Raw genomic sequence first — 17,789 nt, forward strand, 5'->3', positions numbered from 1 at the left:
GGCTAATGAAAGCTCAGTATAAGATATGGGATGGATCCACATATATGAAAGGAAGGAAAAGAAATGAAAGAGAAGAAGAGATATGTAATGAAAATATATAAAAAATATAATGGGGATATGTACAATCTGATAAAATGTATGTGAGATATATGAATACAATCAATTAAATGTATGTGAAAATATAGGGGTATAGCAATGTAAGTGAGGATGAATAAATGTATATAAATAATATAAACTTAGTATATATACTTTGTCAATATAAGTGTAGGAGTGATAAGTGATGTCCAATATAAATATGTAGTGTGCTGAAAAAAAGTATATGCAACGATCATCGTTGCATATACTTTTTTTCAGCACACTACATATTTATATTGGACATCACTTATCACTCCTACACTTATATTAACAAAGTATAAATTCTAAGTTTATATTATTTATATACATTTATTCATCCTCACTTACATTGCTATACCCCTATATTTTCACATACATTTAATTTATTGTATTCATATATCTCACATACATTTTATCAGATTGTATACACATATATATTGATTGTACATGTTCTTCCAGCCTGAACATACTTTCTCTTTTGTTATTATTCTTGATGTAGTGGTAATTTCACTGCCCTTTACTGTGTGCCTAGAATTGCCATGTATTAGAAGTTCTAGGGCTGTTTGGGGGTCATGGAGCACTTGTCAAGTTGCATCTCATGTGCCTTGGAGTGGTGGCTTTATGACCCCAAAGTGAGTAGTTTATTTTAAGATTGTAAAATAAATAATGTGAACTTGGAAATATTAATCTTACGCTGGAATACCCCTTTAATATATGTTAGTGCCAAGAAAATTCCTAGTAAAGCAAAAAAAAATGATGATTCCATTTTAGATGTGCAAACTTCCCTTTTAGCCAGCTGTAATACTGTAATTACTGTATTTTGCATGCATTCTTGTGCATTTATTCTCGAAACAAAATCTGCTAAATCCTACTTATTATAGAAAAAAATATATTTTTCAACAGCCACGTTGGTTGAGATACAAACATGAGTTGTGGCAAAAGAAAACATTTTCATTAATTTCACTCTACCCATTAAACATCATGGAAAATTTTTCCATATCAAAACTGTGTTTTTTAGTTTATTAAATTCAGTATGCATTCCACAATTTTTAGGTCATTTAACACTTAAGTATTTAAAATAACTTTTCAGAGCTGCTACTTGAATATTTAGGTTTAATAGAATTTTTTTTTATCATAAAGCATTAAACACAATGTTCTCCAAATTATATTTAGTTCATTAATTCTTGCAAAATCTTTATTTCACTTTTTTCTATATCTTTACTGGCAGACGGCCATACTTTCTCTTAATTGATGAACGGCTGGGAGGTATTATACCCCATGGCAGCAATGACTCTTTCTACAAAACCTGCCAAAACAGGACTATGTCCAAACCAATCTCAAGCCTGGGATTAGAAAACTTTATGACCTTCCAGTGTTAATACCTAAGAAAAAAAAAAGTTAACTTTGTTTTATATTTCATTATGGTCAGCATACATCTCACTTGTTTTGGGTAGACAGTATGGAAAGTTTTATGCCTAATTCTATATTTCTATGTTATTAGGTTGTATTGATGTCTGGGTGATTTACATTTCCTGCACCACTTCCTGCATGGAATATTATCTGAGGAGAGAGGGTTATGCCTTAAAATGCACACCCCCTCCCTATATCTTCTCTACTTGTGAATAATGTTGCCCACTGATTCTAAAAAAAAATTAGCCCCAGATAGCTACAATTTGAGCAATTTGTTTATCTTTTGTATATGCATACAATTTAATTTAATGTGTAATAAAAGTTTAGTTTTTATTCTTTCTATATCTGGATTCAATCATTGGTCTTTAGTCAGTGATCTTGTTTAGATTGTATTGTTATTATCATTGTTTTTATGATGCATTTTGATAATGCTCTTTTGATCATTACATAAACCTACTGTTTATCAGGGTAAATATTTAAATAATGATAGTATGTACAAAAATTATCTTAGGACTCTTTTTTTGTGCTACTCAAATTATTTTACACTATTTTTTAGAGATGAGCGAACATTTGAAAAATTCGATTTGGCTGATTTGAACATTTCTTTCGGGTCAAATTTATTCATGGCGAATCTGTCTTAAAAACGAATATTTCTGACCTACAGAGAGCCTTAATAAGGGTGTAGAACACTTTGCTTTGTTCTAACATGTATAGGGAGTGTGCTGTGTTAGTGAAATAATACTGTTATTCAGTATGACATGCAGATTAAAGGGATTAGAATCACTGCCGCAGAGCGTCTGGATGTGGCAGCAGGGAAACAATATGGTGTCAAAATTGAAGAGGATAAAGAGATTTTTTCATGTCATTTTGATAAAATTTTATTAGAATTGATTTAAATATTTTGAGTACCCATTCTGGAGAGCATCGAGCTGGTGGTCCTCCACCAGGCGATATACCACCTGTTCCATCCCCTGCCTGTCAGCGCCCACCTGACAATGAAAGTGCTAAAGTTTCATTTAATCAGTTATGGTTCATTGTTGTCGCTCCAAGCTGTTTCATTGTATTCTTGTGATAATTCCACAAGTAATATGACGTCGACGACCATAGGGTCTCAGTTTTGAAAGATTACATGGATTCTTTTACATTTAAATTTAAGATTTATATTAGATCCCAAAGTTTAATGTCCCAGCGTTTACTTTGAACTAATATTATATGACTACAAAACCCAATCTAACAAGTAGTCACATGGCAGCACAATGACAGAGCCTAAAGGTGGCAGCCACATGAGGAGACCATAATCTGGAAGAATGACACAGCCTGGTATTGGAATTTAAGGTAATGTCCAAGGCCAAGCAGCATCACTAAATCATATTGTTGCTGAATGACACAGCCTGGAGCAGGCGGCAGCATGGGTAGAAATTAGGGCTTCACAATCCCTAAGATTAAAAGATGAATTTTAAAATTGAAATTGAAGAATTATGGTAACTAGTGCTACCATAAAATATTTGTAGGTAATGTCCCAGGCCAGCAGCATCAGTAAACCATATAATGGCTGAATGACACAGCTTAGAGGTGGCTAAAGCAAGAAGAGACCATATAGTGTCTGAATGGCACAGCCTGGAGTTGGCAGAAGCATGAGGAGACCATTGAAATTTAAGATTTTTAAATTTGAATTTAAGATTTAGAAATTGAGGATTTTGAAATCTAAATTTTAGCTAACACTCCCAAGTTTTAGTGTCCAAGGGGCCTAAATTTAACAAGGAGACACATGTCACATGGCAGCACAATGACAGAACCTGGAGGTGGCATCAGTATGAGGAGACCATATAGTGGCTGAATGACTGCCTGGAGTTTGTGGCAGCATGAGGAGACCATATAGTGTCTGAATGGCACAGCCTGGAGTTGGCTGAAGCATGAGGAGAGACCATATAGTGTCTGAATGGCACAGCCTGGAGGTGGCTGAAGCATGAAAAGACACCATATAGTGTCTGAATGGCACAGCCTGGAGGTGGCTGAAGCCTGAGGAGAGACCATATAGTGTCTGAAGGGCACAGTTTTGAGGTGGCTGATGCAGGAGGATAGACCATATAGTGGCTGAAGGGCACAGCTTGGAGTTGGCAGAAGCATGAGGAGACCATTGAATTTAAGATTTTGAAATTGAAATTTATGATTTTGAAATTTAAATTTTTGCTAACACTCCAAAGTTTTAGTGTCCCGGGCCCCGGCGTGTGGGTAAAAAGGACTGAATTTAACAAGGAGACGCATGTCACATGGCAGCACACTGACCGGAGCCTGGAGGTGGCATCAGTATGAGGAGACCATTTAGTGTCTGAATGGCACAGCCTGGAGGTAGCTGAAGCATGAGGAGAGACCAAATAGTGTCTGAATGCCACAGCCTGGAGGTGGCTGAAGCATGAAGAGAGACCATATAGTGTCTGTATGGCACAGCCTGGAGGTGGCTGAAGCCTGAGGAGAGACCATATATTGTCTGAAGGGCACAGCCTGGAGGTGGCTGATGCATGAGGAGACCATTGAAATTTAAGATTTTGAAATGTAAGATTTTGAAATTAAAGTTTTAGCTAACACTCCCAAGTTTTAGTGTCCTGGGCCCCGGCGTGTTGATAGCAAGGACCAAATTACATGTCACATGGCACCACAATGACAGAGCCTGGAGGTGACATCAGTATGAGGAGACCATATGGTGGCTGAATGGCACAGCCTTGAGTTGGCTGAAGCATGAGGAGACCATATAGTGTCTGAATGGCACAGCCTGGAGTTGGCTGAAACATGAGGAGAGGCCATATAGTGGCTGAATGGCACAGCCTGGAGTTGGCTGAAGCATGAGGATACCATATAGTGGCTGAATGGCACAGCCTGGAGGTGGCTGAAGCATGAGGAGGCCATATATTGGATGAACGGCACAGCCTGGAGTTGGCAAAAGCATGAGGATACCATATAGTGTCTAAATAGCACAGCCTGGAGGTGGCTGAAGCATGAGGAAACCATATAGTGTCTGAATAGCACCACCTACAGTTGGCTGAAGCATGAGGAGAACATATAGTGGCTGAATGGCACAGCCTGGAGGTGGCTTAAGCATGAGGAGACCATAGAGTGGCTGAATGGCACAGCCATGAGTTGGCTGAAGTGTGAGAAGAGACCATATAGTGTCTGAATGGCAGAGCTTGGAGGTGGCTTAAGCATAAGAAGATCATATAGTGGCTGAATGAGACAGCCTGGAGGTGACTGCAGCAGCATCAGGAGTCCTGAAAGTGACCCTGTGACAGAGTGGTGCGGTGGGTGGCAATACCAGTACACGGTGATGAAGGTGGGTGGAAAAAGGTCTGATGCTGAGGAATGTCTGTAACTTGGGAGCAGCACCATCTGTTTGTTTGGTCAATCTACTCTGATGCATAAGGCATTGCTGGGTGGAAATCCTGGCTGATCCATGCCTGATTCATCTTAACATAGGTCAGACTCTCCACATTTTTCATGGATAGACGAGTTCTCCTTGGGGTGACTATGGCCTCTGCCACACTAAACACCCGCTCTGATGGCACACTACTGGCCGGGCAGGACAGCTTTTCCAGGGCAAACTGCAAGTTGTGGCCACAAATCAAGTTTGGCTGCCCAGAAGTCCAGCGGATCTTCAAGGTGTGTTTGCATGGTCATATCAAGGTATGCCACCATCTGCTGGTTTAGGTCCTACTCCAGGTCTACCTACTGTTATGAGTTGCTTCACTATGCGGGTGAAGAAAGGTATTCATTAGTAATAGAGATGAGCGAATTGAAGCTGACAAACACGAATTGGTTCAGAATTCGGGATGACCCTGAATCACATGCCGGATAAAGCCTATCAGCTGCCAGTCACCCTTTTTTTGCGGCTCGTCATATAGGACAGACATCGCTGTGTTTGTGTAACACAGAAAAGCTCATTCCAGCAGCGTTTCACATCCTGGTCACATCAGGAATGAAGCTGCCTCAAATTCATAAACCTTATGAAAGGAGGCAGGAATAATTTTTTAGCACAATTCAGTTTCTTTGTACCACAAAAAAAATCATCTGCTGGTTATACTAGTCTGTAGACAGTATAATACACATCAGCCCATTCCTAATAGTCTTTGACAGAGTGCAATTTTGTGTTAGTACACAGCTTTTTTTGGTTGCAGCCTTGTTGTGTATTGGTGATGTTTTACAAAAATATGTTTTTTTTCAAGGGTACTGTAGCACATTTTTCTACATCTAAGTAGTGTACTAATTTGTACCTGTTAATCTGTCAAGGCCCTACATGCTGTGAAAGGAAAGAGAAAATAATCACCAGCTGGTGTTTTACAAAAATACAGGGTTTTTAGGGGTACGGCAGCGCATTTTTCTGCCCTTATCAGTGCATATGGCATATGTACAGCTAAGTAGTGTACTATTTGTACCTGTCAATCTGTCAAGGGCCTACATACTGTGAAAGGACAGACAAAAGTAATCACCGACTGGTGTTTTACACCAATATGTTTATTAAGCATACTGTAGCGCATTTTTCTGCCCTCATAAGTGCATACCACATACCTCCATCTTAGTAATGTACTAATTTGTACCTGTTAATCTGTCAAGGCCCTACATACTGTGAAAGGACAGAGAAAAGTAATCAGCGGCCGGTGTTTTACAAAAATACAGTTTTTAGGCGCACTGTAGCACATTTTTCTGCCCTCAGTGCATACTACAGACGTACATCTAAGTAGTGTACTAATTTGAACCGGTTAATCTGTCAAGGGCCTACATACTGGGAAAGGACAGACAAAAGTAATCACTGGCTGGTGTTGTACTCAGATACTTTTTTAAGTGTACTGTAGAGCATTTTTCTATCCTCATCAGTGCATACCACATACCTACATCTAAGTAGTGTACTTTTTTGTACCTGTTAATCTGTCAAGGGCCTAGATACTGTGAAATGCCAGCCAAAAGTGCACACCTGCTGCTGTTCTAGACAAATACTGTTTTAAGCATAGTGAAGCGAATTGTACTCCCCTCATATACGCACTAAGTATGTCAGGCAGAGAAGTGCCAGGACGTACATAAAGGAGTGGCAGAGGCCTAAATCCTTCAGGCAGAGGTCGCAGCAGACTAGGGGCGAGTGTCAGGAATAGTCACAGCGAGAGGCTTGAGCTCCCGTTATCAGCTAGCAGTCGTGTCTCAACCAGCAACCCATTTGTTGGGTCATCCACTTCTTCATAAGTGACATCTGACCCCCCCAGTCAACAGTCGGTGCTTTCCTCAGACACAACCCTCAGTTGGCATGGCCCGGGAGCAGTCCCTGACCTCGCATTGCCTCTTTCCTATGCTGTTCTCTCCCCCACAGAAGTATCTAATGCTGTGGGTTCAGCTCCACTATTCACTGAGGACGATCTAAGAGAGGACAGTCAGCAGCTACTGCCAAGCCAAAAAGTGGGGGAGACATTCGCTGCTTCCTCCATTAGGCAGGCAGGTAGTGATGAGGAGAGTGACGTGGGAGGCGGTGTTGCCAGGGTTAAGGGTCCTGAAGCAGACACTGTTGAGGAACCTGAGGAAGACATCAGTGATGTGCAAACACTTGTTGATGATGATGATGATGAAGCCGATAGCAATTGGGAGCCAGGTGAAGAAGGGGCTTCATCATCATCAGGAGAAGAGAGTTGCAGATTGCCCGTGAGTTGGCAGCTAAGCCAGCAAGGCAGTAGCATGGTTGGCAGTCAGAATGGTGGCAGAAGTGGAAATTTTGGAGCCATACATGCCCGGGGGAGACCACCTGCATCGCGGCAGCCTACCTTCCCGGGAGTTTGTGGAACAGGGGTTCCTGGAGACGGCGCCAGTAGCAGTCAATTAGTGCAGACTGTTGGCTGGAAAATCAGCTACTCGGCGGTGTGGCAGTTTTTCATCAGGCATCCGGAGGAGGTTCACATAGTCACATGCAAGATATGTCAGCAGAAGGTGAAGCGTGGCCAGGGTCCCAATGTTGGCACCACGGCTCAGCATCAACATACGCTTCGCCACCATAAAGCGGCCTGGGAGAACCGTGGCTCCGATGTAGTGGTCCAGCCTGCTGCATCACCCAGTGGCACGCCGCTCTCTCTTTCAGCCAGCCAAGGCTAAACAATCTCAGCCGACGGGAGCTGTGTGTCATACCCTCCTTCTGTCGCTCCAGATGCTCTTGCTCCTCCTACTTTTAGTCAGCCATTCCGCCAACAATCCATCGGCGAAGCCATGTCCAAGAGACAATAGTATGCGCCCACTCATCCAACGGCGCAGAAGCTGAATGTGCTCCTTTCTAAGTTGCTGGTGCTGCAGGCCCTCCCTTTTCAAGTGGTGGACTCTGCACCTTTCATATAACTGATGGCTTGTGCCGAGTCGAGGTGGAGAGTGCCAAGCCGTCATTTCTTTACGAAGAAGGCAGTACCAGCCTGGCACAATTTTGTTAAAGAGAAGGTGGTCCAGTCCTTGAGCCTGTCGGAGTGTACCAAAGTGCACGGCAGCGCCAACGTCGGGAGCTGTAACTACGGTCAGGGACAATACATGTCCTTTAGGGCTCACTGGGTGAATGTGGTTCCTGTACAGCCACAACCCCAACATGGACAGGTCATGCCGCTTCCTCCACTATGTTCTCAGCCCGTTGGTCCTGTGACAGTGTGCGGATATGCCTCCTCATCCTCCACCGTGTCCTCAGCCTCAACTGCCCAGACAAGTCTCAGTGGCCCTTCGCATACCATGTGTGCAGGACACGGAGATGTCACGCTGTTCATCACATGGTTTGCTTGACGAAAAGAGTCACACAGGGGAGGAACTGCTAAAAGTAATTCGTAAAGAAATCGCAGCATGGCTTACTCCACGAAAACTAGAAATGGCAACCATGGTGACTGACAATGGGAAGAACATCTTGCATGCGCTGCGACTGGGAAGGCTGTGCCATGCGCCCTGCATGGCACGCGGGTTCAATCTGGTTGTGAAACAACTCCTGAAATGTCCCCCCCCCCCCGTTTACAACACCTCCTAACAGTGGGAAGGAAATTTTGCATGCACGTCAGCCACTTGTACACTGCAACGCACACCCTCCTTGAGCTGCAACGTCACAACGGTATCCCACAACATAACCTGATTTGTGACGTTGACACACGTTGGAATTCCACCCTCCATATGTTGGACCGACTGTACAAACAGAGAAAAGCCATCACAGATTTCTTGATGATCCAAGTGGATAGGGGAACACCCCGATGTAACTTCAATGTGAACCAGTGGCAGCTCATACGTGACACCTGTCGTTTGCTCAGGTCCTTTGAGGAAGCTACATTATTAGTATGTCGTCAGGATTACGGGACGAACTATGTCATTCCTCTTGCTTCATTTCTTACAACACATGTTGGAAACAATGGCTGGTTAGGGCAATGGAGACGTGGCACCTACATCTCACGGCCACATGAGCCCTATGGGGGCTTAACTGGAGGAGGGGGAGGGGCACAGTGGAGCACAGTTTAGGTTTCACCAAATGGGCATTTGTTTTCTAGTAATCTGACAGGAGAGGAGGAGCAAGAGCAGCCAGAGGAGCTAGAGGGTTATGAGGAATTCACACTGGCGATTTGCGGCGATTCCAGGTCATACGGGTCTCCAATCACACGGTGACAGGGAAAATAAGGGAGATCGGGGTTGTCCAAGACACCCACGATCCCCCTGAAGGGATAGGAGTGAGGTGGTAGGAGTGCCACCCCTTCTATCCCTGCTATTGGTCATTCACAAGAGACAACCAATAGCAGATCAGGGGCGGGTGGGTTAGCGTTCGGTCACCCGCTCTGGCCACCCACTGTGGTCCGGGCAGAATGGGGGAACCTACACGTACCGTTACCGAAGTTCCACTTACCATCGGCGGCGGCAGTGGACGGCGATCGGTGATGGCATCGGGCGGCGATCAGCGGCAGCCGAGGACGCCGATGCGGCTCCCTGGATCCTACGGAAGCCGGTGAGTTGCCTAGCAACATCTGGACGGTTACAGTTTGGAGACCACTATACAGTGCTATGCAGCTGTTGCAAAACTACAACTCCCAGCATGCCCAGACAGCTGTTTGCTGTTTGGGCATGCAAGGATTTGCTGTTTTGCAACAGCTGGAGGGCTACAGTTTAGAGATCACTGTGCAGTAGTCTCTAAACTGTGGCCCTCTAGATCTTGCAAAACTACAACTCCTAGCATGCCCACACAGCAGTTTGCTGTCTGGGCATGCTGGGATTTGTAGTTTTGCTAAATCTGGAGGGCCACAGTTTTGAGATCACTGTGCAGTGGGCTCTAAACTCTAGCCCTCCTGATGTTGCAAAATTGCAAATCCCAGCATGCCCAAACAGCAAACAGCTGTCTTGGCATGCTGGGAGTTGTAGTTGGGTACCTCCTCAGTGTGCCTCCAGCTGTTGCAAAAGTACAACTCCCAGCATGCACGGTCTGTCAGTACATGCTGGGAGTTGTAGTTTTGAAATAGCTGGAGGTTTGCCCGGCCCACATGTGAATTTACAGGGTACATTCACACGGGCGGGTTTACAGTGAGTATCCTGCTTCAAGTTTGAGCTGCGGCAAATTTTTCGCTGCAGCGCAAACTCCTAGCGGGAAACTCAAGGTAACCCCCGCCAGTGCGAATGTACCCTAAAAACACTACACTACCTTACACTAACACATAATAAAGAGTAAAACACTACATATACACCCCCTTACACTGCCCCCCCCCCCAATAAAAATTAAAAACGTATTGTACTGCAATGTTTACAAAACGGAGCCTCCATCTGTTGCAAAACAACAACTCCCAGTATTTTCGGACAGCCACTGACTGTCCAGGCATGCTGGGAGTTTAGCAACAGCTGGAGGCACCCTGTTTGGGAATCACTGGCATAGAAAACCCCTATGTCCACCCCTATGCAATCCCCAATTTAGTCCTCAAATGTGCATGGCGCTCTCTCACTTCGGAGACCTGTCGTATTTAAGGAAACAGTTTAGGGCCACATATGGGGTATTTCCGTACTCGGGAGAAATTGCACTGCAAATTTTGGGTGACTTTTTTTCCTTTTACCCCTTATGAAAAGGAAAAGTTGGGGGTTACACCAGCCTGTTAGTGTAAAAAAAGAAAAAAATTTGCACTAACTTGCTGGTGTTGCCCCATACTTTTTATTTTCACAAGCAGTAAATGGAAAAAAAAAGGCCCCCAAAATTTGTAACTCAATTTCTCCTGAATACGGAAATTCCCCATATGTGGGTGTAAAATGCACTGCGGACACACAACAAGGCTCAGGAGTGAGAGTGCACTATGTACATTTGAGGCTTAAATTGGTGCTTTGCACAGGGGTGGCTGATTTTACAGCGGTTCTGACTTAAACGCAAAAAAATAAATACCCACATGTGACCCCATTTTGGAAACTATACCCCTCACAGAATTTAACAAGGGGTATAGTGAGCCTCAACACTCCACAGGTGTTTGAAGAATTTTCATTAAAGTTGGATGGGAAAATGAAAAAATGCTGGTGTTACCCTAAATTTTTCATTTTCCCAAGGGAAAATAGGAAAACAGCCCCCCCAAAATTTGTAACCCCATTTCTTCTGAGTAAGAACATACCCCCTGTGTGGACATCAAGTGCTAAGTGGGCAAACTACAATGCTCAGAAGAGAAGGAGCGCCATTGGGCTTTTGAAGAGAAAATTTGTCCGGAATTGAAGGCCACGGGTGTTTACAAAGCCCCCATAGTGCCAGAACAATGTACCCCCCCCCCCCCACACACATGTGACCCCATTTTGGAAACTACAACCCTTACAGAATGTAATAAGGGGTACAGTGAGCATTTACACTCCACAGCTGTCTGACAGATTTTTGCAACAGTTGTCCGTGAAAATGAAAAATTTCATTTTTCATTTGCACAGCCCACTGTTCCAAAGATCTGTCAAACACCAGTGGGGTGTAAATACTCACTGCACCCCTTATTAAATTCTGTGAGGGGTGTAGTTTCCAAAATGGGGTTACATGTGGAGGGGGTCACTGTTTTCACACCACTGGGGGCTTTGTAAACGGGGCGCCGGACTCAGACAGGTGCAATGATAGCTTTTTTGCACCACTCCTGGCACTTCTTAACACCCACTCTGAAACAAGAGGCCAGGTAAATACTCTGCTCAAAAAAATAAAGGGAACACTTAAACAACACAATGTAACTCCAAGTCAATCAGTCAATCACACTTCTGTAAAATCACACTGTCCACTAAGGATGCAACACTGATTGGCAATCAATTTCACATGCTGTTGTGCAAATGGAACAGACAACAGGTAGAAATTATGGGCAATTATCAAGACACCCCCCAATAAAGGAGTGGTCCTGGCTGATGTTTTGGTCACTCTTGAATGCTGGCGGTACTTTCACTCTAGTGGTAGCATGAGACAGAGTCTACAACCCACACAAGTGGCTCAGGTAGTGAAGCTCATCCAGGATGGCACATCAATGTGAGCTGTGGCAAGAAGGTTTGCTGTGTCTGTCAGAGTAGTGTCCAGAGCATGGAGGCGCTACCAGGAGACAGGCTTGTACATCAGGAGACGTGGAGGAGGCCATAGGAGGGCAACAACCAAGCAGCATGACCGCTACCTCCGTCTTTGTGCAAGGAGGACCAGGAGGAGCACTGCCAGAGCATTGCAAAATGACCTCCAGCAGGCCACAAATGTACATGTGTCCACTTAAATGGCCAGAAACAGACTCCATGAGATTGGTATGAGGGCCCAAAGTCCGTAGGGGTTGTGCTTACAGTCCAACACCATGCAGGACGTTTGGCATTTGCCAGAGAACACCAAGATTGCCAAATTCACCACTGGCGCCCTGTGCTCTTCACAGATGAAAGCAGGTTCACACTGAGCACATCTGACAGACATGACAGAGTCTGGAGAGGCTGTGGAGAACGTTCTGCTGTCTGCAATTCTGTAATACACTGTCACACTTCACTAATCCTCTGTTTTTCACCTGCAAAACTAATTGGTATAGCTACAAAATAATTTGTAACCATTCTAGAGACATAGCTACTGAGGAAGGGGTCGAATACTTTCTATATAGCACCCCGAAACGCGTTTAGCATAGCCTGTATACAGTGTGACTGCTATATGGACTTCCATCATCTACTTATGGACTAAATCATCATTTCTGCATCTATTCATTTGCTGTGAATAAGCCAGTTGCCATTGGTTTCACCTATCATCCTTGGGATTCACTCGCTGTTCCATACTTTGCTGTCGCTGCTGACCCTGTGTTCCACCTGGATCATCCACTACCTGTGTTTTCCTCTGACCCCTTACGTCAGATGCCATCTACACGAGGAAATCCAGCGAACACCACCTTCACTGACATCTCTGGATATCCGCAACATCGCACTGCAAACACCGTGTTCATTGTCATCTGAACCAGCCGTGCTGGCGCATGCAAGCTCCTACAGGGCAGCGCAACCCAGCGAGATACACAAGGACAATCCACCGTCTGGTAATATAATTCTATTTCACTTTACAGCATTCAGTTGATACATATCGGATAATATTTCTGGACTTACTTCACATATACTTGTCTATACCATTATTCAGGACTTTTTTCCATCATATACCGGAGTATCAGTCGGATAAAATTGCCAGATTAACGGTCACACTGTTGATTTAACATTACATCAATTTTATTATGTTTTATCATTTTAACCATGTCTCATGTTCTAAATATGTAATTATCTTCCTCACAAGGGCCCTGTGACGAGAATTTTTTGCATTTCTTGCATCTAATGTTTATGATCTGTTTTAAGTAAATCTCTAATATTAGTATTTGAAGCACGGTCTCAGCCATTTTTCTAATATTATATCATCTGAATATTACTGTCCTTGAGGTGTAGGCTGTTTCTCTTTTCTCTATTTTTCAATTATTGTTAATATACACCTGGGTATAGGTGTATTTGCCTACTATACCTCGGCCAGTATATAATTGTGAGCTGCACCAATCTCTATTCTTCGAGGTCACACATCTCCCTGGTAACCACGCAGCTCCCACACAGTAGCCGCAGCCACAGCTCCGTCCGCGCTACTGTACAGAGAGCTGCCACGGCCATTCTCCGCTATGCGCTGACAAATACTGGCCAATGCATGGCCGGTATTTTTCAGCACATTGGCGTACCCCCAAACAACCAGTGGCGTACCCCTAGGGAAATGCATACCACCACCCTGCTATAAAAGATCACTATACAGTAAATGACTGACCATACACCTACATAGAGGATTAGAGATGAGCGAATTTACAGTGATTCGAATCATCACGAACTTCTCGGCTTGGCAGTTGCTGACTTTAGCCTGCATAAATTAGTTCAACTTTCAGGTGCTCCGGTGGGCTGGAAAAGGTGGATTCAGTTCTAGGAGAGAGTCTTCTAGGACTGTATCCACCTTTTCCAGCCCACCAGAGCACCTGAAAGCTGAACTAATTTATGCAGGCTAAAGTCAGCAAACGCTGAGCCGAGAAGTTTGTGACAAATCTAATTACTGTAAATTCGCTCATCTCTATACAGGATCAAGGAGGGTTCCAGTGGTTGGACCCATATTGTTCAGGTGTTTTTGGCAGATTCTACAAAAATTTTATAAATATATGTAATGAACAATACATTTATAAACGATAACATACAATAACACAACATCTTAACATACAACACATGGTCTAGGTTTATTAAAGTTGTGTATTTCATCATTGTCAAAGTTTTTTGAGACAAGATAAGCCAGCCTACACTTTCTCATATGAAATTTACATTCACAAGAATTACTGAACTATGGAATCACTCTTCTTGGCACTCTACTGAGAATTCCTCAAATATATAACTTCATTATGTATTATAGTTGCAAGCCAAAAATATATATCCCTTTACTTTTAGCTGTTTTGAGTGATTCGAAAGCTGCTAAATTGTGAAACCCATTTGCTGAATTGTAGCCAAGTGGACAAGAAAAAAAGGATTTATGCATCTTTAACCTAAAAAGAAAAATGAAACTCAATCATTACAAATGTATTACCTTAGTCATCTGGTTTCATTCTATTAATGACCTTTAACATCTGCAAAAATATTGTGAGAAGCTAATTTTGTTTGTACTGAGGTGGTGTAGAACTGTTTCTGGCTGTCAGTCTAGGATATGCTATAAAATGAAACTCTCCTTCAGGGAGCCTTACAAGAACCTACTGTACAACCAGAGTTTATTGACAAAAGCCAGAAAGAAAAAGAAAACACAGTTTATGGCATGCCAAGGTACAAAACAAGAGCCCTACATTATGTAAGTGAAATTGCATGGTATTTAAATATTACATTTTGTGATTTATGGTTATTTTAAAATAATTACAATTTCTGAGTGGGTGTGGTAAGTCATACAGGGTAATATTATACCCAGGCTTATATATTACCACTTCTCCTGGAGCCAATGGGGAATATATTGGTGTTTTTTCTTTTTTTTTTAATTTAAACAAAACTTATGAATTTGAGTAAACTTCATGCATGTCTTAACTTGTGTTTCCACCCAAAGAGTGACTATAGAATCTAAAAATTAAACCCAGTTATTTTAGAAAATATGAATGGGCAAGTCAATGACTGTCAGGTATATAAACTCCTATTGTTGCTACATATTTTTACAGGGTGTGTGGATTATTTCATTTAGAATATTATCCGAATACACCATATGGAGTTTTTTTTTTAAATATTTGTGCATGTTCATTCTTCCTTCCCCATTGCAATATTTGCCAGATCCATCAACAGCAGAAGAACAAAGAGAGAATATGAAGGTTTTATTGCTTGTGTTGTTTGATAAAAAGGACTCCAGTGGTCCCTGGATTGTTGCTCAAATGACTTTTATTAGATTGTAAAACATCACCATGTTATAAAACCATACCAGTCTCTTGATTAGTGCAGCACACCATATCATACAGGGAGCCAGATCGTTACTGTTCTCCACATGTGCTGCATGGATCCATAATCCAGCCCAGTACACATGGATACCTCCCACAAAAAAGTTTCAGTTTTCAGATCTGTTTGGCTGAAAATTGAAAAAAATAAATAAATAAACAACAAAAAAATGTTATTATTACAAAGTGAAAAACAAACAGCTTGATAGCCTTTTGGTCCCTGTGATTGGCCTATACATTTCTGGTATGTTAAAGGGATTTTCTCATCTCTCTCATATCAGTTATACACAGAGCTGAGCCTCCTCTCACTTTATGCTTTCAGGGGACTTCTCTGTGATTGACACTAGCACTTTGCATGACACACTGAAACAGTAAAGATTGCAAACACGCAGCAGAGCTGGTGTCTCAAGTGTCAGTGATTATGTTTAGATAAAGATAAGGTTCTAGGCATATAAGCTGGCAGGGGAGTCAGCGTAAATGTAAAGGATCCTGGCCAGCAGCAGCAGCCCATCCTCTGCTTCCTGTGTAAACTGGTGGTCTGTAACCTACACACCGAGCTTTAACGGGGTACTCCGCTGCTCAGTGTTTGGAACAAACTGTTCCAAATGCTGGAGCCGGTGCCGGGAGCTTGTGACGTCATAGCCACACTGTCACGCCCTCTCCCATAGACTTGCATTGAGGTGGTGGGGCGTGACATAATTAGGGGGTGGGGCTATGATGTCACGAGCTCCCGGTGTCGGCTCCAGCGATCTGAATAGTTTGTTCCAAATGCTGAGCAGCGGAGTGCCCCTTTAAACAAGAGGTGATTAAAAGCAACTGTAACATGAAAAAGTGGCAAGGTTCAAACTGATATATTTACAAAGGTACATACATTGATATGCCCTACAATTTAAAAACTGATTATGGAAGTGTAAATACCCCTTTAAGCACCCTTGCTCCTGGCTTTAGCCCAGGGTACACAATACAGAAGCACAGAGTAGAACTCCATAAAGTGAGCAGATCTACAGAAGGGACACAACCCTGGGAATATCTATTTATTTATGTCCCCAAAAGTTTTTTTTTATGTAGTGTAATTTATTTTTTTAATTATGTAAACAACTGAGTTATTCATCAGTAGGGCCTACCATCTATTGAAGAATCTGTCAGAAGTGAAAAAGAACCATAGGTCACCAGGTAAGTGCGAAGAGCTAAAGATAAAATTGGACAAAATAACATGTTAGCTTTATATATATATACATATATATATATATATATATATATATTTTTTTTTTTTTTTCTTTAAATTTATGAACTTTATAGAGCTAGTTTTTTTGGATTTTTTTTTTCTTCAGCCTTAAATGGGTTCTGTTAGCTACAATCTTAAGAAACTGGTACATATGCTTCTTAAAAATATTTAAAGGGCTATCTTGGGACACATCTATTTATTTTATATATGACTTGGGTTGGTATTAAAAAAAAACTAAATCAATTCATACTCACCTCCTTGGGATCCTCCACAGATCCTGGCCTGACGTTATCTGTTTACCACTTGTCATTGCATCTTCCTGCTTCTGAGATGAGCTGTTTCACCAGCAGGAAGTGCCCACTCAGTGAAAGGGATTGGCTAAGTGGGCAGTTCCTACTGAAACAACTCATCATGTAAGCTGGAAGCACTCATCAGTGATGAGTGGGGGATTGGATGATGTCAGACCGTGAGTTGGGATAGGTGAGTATGGCATATTTTTTTTATCATTGCACAACCCCCAGCCATATACCAAAAATATGTCCTTGGAAAAATCTTTTAACTAAAGGATAACTATGTTTACAGTATATGTAACAAGGGTATAGTCATTTATTTTTTTAATTCTTTTTTGAAAACTGTTTACTTTATTTACTTGAGTTTTGTTTGCCGAAATTACATATTAAATATAGAAAGGGGAATAAAATGATTTATCTTAATGTCACACTTTCAAGTGCATCTATCAGTTACGTACTTCAATATTTCAGATACAAGCTCACTATTTTCCATTGTTCTTGTAAATGTATTTAAAGTCATTAATAAAAAAAAATAGCAGCAATACTGAAAAGTAGAACAATAAATCTACTCAGTGCCAATAAGGGGTATAACTGTTTCAAAGCTAAAAAAATTACTCAAAATGTGACAAAAAGTATCTAATCTTAGATAACGGTAGTTTTGTTTGCTTTGTCATTTTCATCTATTTTGCTGTAAGATTAAATATATTTTTACTGTCAATGACGTAAAAGACAAATTTGGCTCAGAATGATTTATACTTAATGTTTAAAGTAAATGAAATCTTAAGTGCTGTACATTTGCCTGTAAAATTGAAGAAAGTCCTGTTAAGTATG

The sequence above is a fragment of the Hyla sarda genome, chromosome 5, assembly GCF_029499605.1.
Source record: "Hyla sarda isolate aHylSar1 chromosome 5, aHylSar1.hap1, whole genome shotgun sequence".
NCBI lineage: Eukaryota > Metazoa > Chordata > Amphibia > Anura > Hylidae > Hyla > Hyla sarda.